The following is a 4,050-nucleotide window of genomic DNA, read 5'->3' as shown; positions in this document are numbered from 1 at the left end:
AAACTTTAGATGATCACTAACATCTTACCACAGTGCCCCAGATCCAGCCATAGCCTCATTAATGACCTATCTTGGAAGGACTGTCAGCTAAACAACATTTTGGGTGCCAGAGAGTAATGAATATCTCGGTTCATGTGGTGACTACGACGCTGGCACGGCTGGTCACGCACTCTGCTCGCTGTGGCCACGTCCAGAGCGTCGTTTGTGCTTCGGCCCCTCTCCCTCTTGTCGTCTTCACGTGCGTGAGCATGTATAATGTCTTCCTCTCGTCGTCGCCTTCTCTCTGGACCCCTCTCCCCCTCCGGAAACCTCCTCGTCGGCGCCCGCCACCGGGTGCCCACGGGCGAACATTGGCGGTTTGGCTCGGAGCTCGGCCGTCTTCTTCCTCCCCGTGCGCCTTGGCTCCCTCTGCCCCCATGAACTCTCCCATGTGCCTCCCCGACGCCTTCCTCCGAGCTCGCGCGCGTGCACACGCGTCCGTGCCTCCGGCCACGCATCCACAGCGATGCCAGCTCGACCTCCTCTCCTCTCTACTATATAAGCCATGCCCGAGCATCCCCGTCCTCACTAGCCGCTCCTACACCTCCCAGGACCCCGCCCCACTACTCTCCCGAGCCTCTGGAGCTCTCGCCGAGCCCCATGGCCGTCGTGTCATCTATTGGGCTCGGCCTAAATTCCGGTGAACCTGGGCCTCTTTGTCCGTTCCACCACCTCCAGAGACCTCCACATCCACCCTAGATCCACCCAGCGCTCCCCGTCCTCCTCCAGTGGCCTCTTGACATGAGTTCTCCGAAGACCGAAGCCGTCGTCCGCTGCAGCCGCGGCCCACCTCGATGCCGGTCTCCCCAATATGTTTGGATGGTCCAGGGCGACGCGGCTCGGCCCGCTGATCACGCCGGTAGGCGGCACGGCGCGAGAGGTGGCTGGAACTGCCGGCGATCGTCGTCGGGGCGGCCGGCCTCACCTCTGCCTCAGCGCATCATCAGGGGAATAAGAAGGAGGCGCGGGAGGAGAGAGAAGACATGGTGGGACCCTCCTGTCATCGACCTATAGGCCGGCCCTGCCTTTGCCACGCTGGATAAGTGGAGGCGTAATCCACTGGATTACGTCTTTGCTTATCGAAAGCGTATTCCTCTTCTACTTCAGCCCGAAATGCGCTTTCACTTTAGTGAAAGCGTATTTCCTGGAGTGTGTTTTCAGTTTTTCAGTCAGGGGCCCGTTTGTGAAGATTTTTCTTACAAATAGGTCTCTCTTCTACTTCAGCCCGAAACAAGCATAACTTTTTGTTCACAACTCCAAATGAGGTGATTCCAAAGCCCACTTCTTCATCTCGTTGAGCCCGTTATGATGGTATCATTTTCATGATGTTGTCACATTCTGAAAATGACCATTATGCCCTTGCCCTTGTTCAGCCCCCTCCGGGAGAGAACGTTTTCCGGTGATCCTTTCCTCGAACTTCTCGCACTTCCTCCCGGTGTATCCATCCCTCCCAGGCAAGCCACACCCTCCATTTGCATGACTGCAATGCAATAACATGGTTTTATTTATTTGAACTTATTTAAAATATTGCTTTAGCTACATGACTATGTGCATGGCATTTCTTGGAGTTGTTCTGATCTTGATATTGCCATGCTACTGTTTGGATTACTAGGACTTATGCTTGCAGTTGATGGATGTCATGTTGCCCTTGGATTATTAGTGGCTATTATTATTTTCATCATGATGGTAGTTGATATTATGTTTTGGAGTATGATTTTGGATATGATGATTGCATGTGGGTCTTAGCTTAATATCGGGTTCTTGCTATGGGTTTAGTAATATTACTGTTCTTGGATACAGCATGCTCTTAGTATTTTGTTATCTTCGGAGTATTATGTTATGGCTATGTTATGGTTTGGATTATTTGCTGGATATTGCTATAACTTGGAGTACAAGGATATCGGACTATCAGGTATACTTTGGGGTTAAATTTCGTCATTAAGTTTGTTAGGTGCCACCGAACCGGGCTTTTCCAGCGCAACCACATTTGCCTTTATGGGAAGGCCCTAATGCGGTCTATTGTCATGTATCTCCCCCGTGCCTCCAATGAGGGAAGGTTATGGGCGTGCGTTACCCTGGCCCGGTAAGCAGACATAACCTTGTGTGCCCGTGGTTGGTATTGAGATCTCTTGTCCCCGTTTGGGACCGTTTATAGTTTTGCCACAAGGGTGGCCGGCCACGTAGGTGGCGGATGTCATGAGTTGACATCGGGGCCACCCATGACTTAGCCCAAAGGGGAGTTTATCGGAGTGGCCGGGAGAGTGTCATGGCAGTAGATCGGTTTTGTCGGAACGTCGTTGGTACACCCGAATGGGAGTGCGAGGCCATGGGTTCCGTGGTGTGGGTACGGTGTGCTAACCTCTGCAGAGTGTGTGTTAAAACTATCGATAGCCGCGTCCTCGGTCATGGGCACAAGTTCGTACTAGGTCACACCGTTCGATCAAAACTCACATGACGAAATGACTTATAGATGATTTATATGTTGATATATTGTGAACAGTAGCAGCTTGGCAGGATGTCGATGATGTTGTTGAGATGATCTTGAGGATGATCATTCAGTTTGTGATGTGGTCACGAGGTGATCATGCGGATGTTTTGATCACGAGGTGATCAGGTGGATCATGAGGTGATCGAGATGGTATATTGCTTGGCCGGTTGGCCAAGAGCGAGATGGTTATTGAGATTGAGATGTTGGTTTATCAGCATATTAGTAACTTCATATCATTTTTAGTAGTTGCTTTGGCATCATAGTAGTTGTTAATTACTAACCTGTTTAATGCTATGTTATTGTCTTGCCTTTATGTTTTTGATTGTTGTGAGCTTGCAAGTACATTCAATGTACTGACCTGGCGTGTCATGCCAGATTGCAGGTGATGTCGTGATTGATTGATTGCTTGTCGAGGTTACCCTGCGTTTGAGCTAGATCGTGTCCCAGCCAGAGTCCCTGCGGAGTGGAGTTCACCACCTTCGTCTTTGTTCCGCTCCTAGAAGTATTCCGCAGCTACGAGTTGTTCCGCTGCTAGCATAGAGCTTCCTTAGCAGGCGTAGTGTCGCTGTGCTGATGTGATGTTTTGTAACATCAGACCCTTGTACCATTTTCCTTTGTAATAAGAGCTGATTTGTTCTATGTCAAGCAGTGCCATATTCCAGAAGACTTCTCCTCGATCTCTGGGCTGGAATACGGGGCGTTCTAGTCTCTCTGAGCCGGGGTGCCAAGGTTCACATGATTATGCTACTGTAGTAATCATGTTTTATAGCTTTTGTTTCAATAAAGTGCCAAGTAAGACCTTTGGGATGGTCTATGGTGATAGTTGATTTGATCTTGCTAAAAAACAGAAACTTTTACGCTCACTGCCAGAATTTTAGAAATTTAAATAAGCGTTTTTTGATCTGAATTTTTTACACAAGATTGATATATAAATTTCCTAGATTGTCCTTGGTTTTCAGAATTTTTGGAGTTACACAAGTATACAAAGTTTACAGATTACTAGAGATTGTTCTGTTTTTGACAGGTTCTGTTTTCATTGTGTTGTTTGCTTATTTTGATGAGTCTATGAGTAGTATCGGAGAGTATGAACCATGGAGAAGTTGGAATAAAGCAGATATAACACCAATATAAATTTAGAATGAGTTCACAACAGTACCTAAGTGGTGATTTGCTTTATTATACTAACGGAGCTTACAAGTTTTCTGTTGAGTTTTATGTTGTGAAGTTTTCAAGTTTTGGGTAAAGTTTTGATGGAATACGGAATAAGGAGTGGCAAGAGCATAAGCTTGGGGATGCCCAAGGCACCCCAAGTTAATATTCAAGGACAACCAAGCATCTAAGCTTGGGGATGCCCCGGATGGCATCCTGATACGTCTCCAACGTATCTATAATTTATGAAGTTTTCATGCCATGTTTACAACAATTTTATATGGTTTTGGTATGATTTGCATGGAACTAACCCGGACTGACGCTATTTTCAGCAGAACAACCGTGGTGTTGTTTTTTGTGCAGAAATAAAAGTT

Source organism: Triticum aestivum, chromosome 1D (genome assembly GCF_018294505.1).
Source record: "Triticum aestivum cultivar Chinese Spring chromosome 1D, IWGSC CS RefSeq v2.1, whole genome shotgun sequence".
Taxonomy (NCBI): domain Eukaryota; kingdom Viridiplantae; phylum Streptophyta; class Magnoliopsida; order Poales; family Poaceae; genus Triticum; species Triticum aestivum.
The sequence above is the reverse complement of the archived record's forward strand: the minus strand, read 5'-3'. Positions refer to the sequence as shown.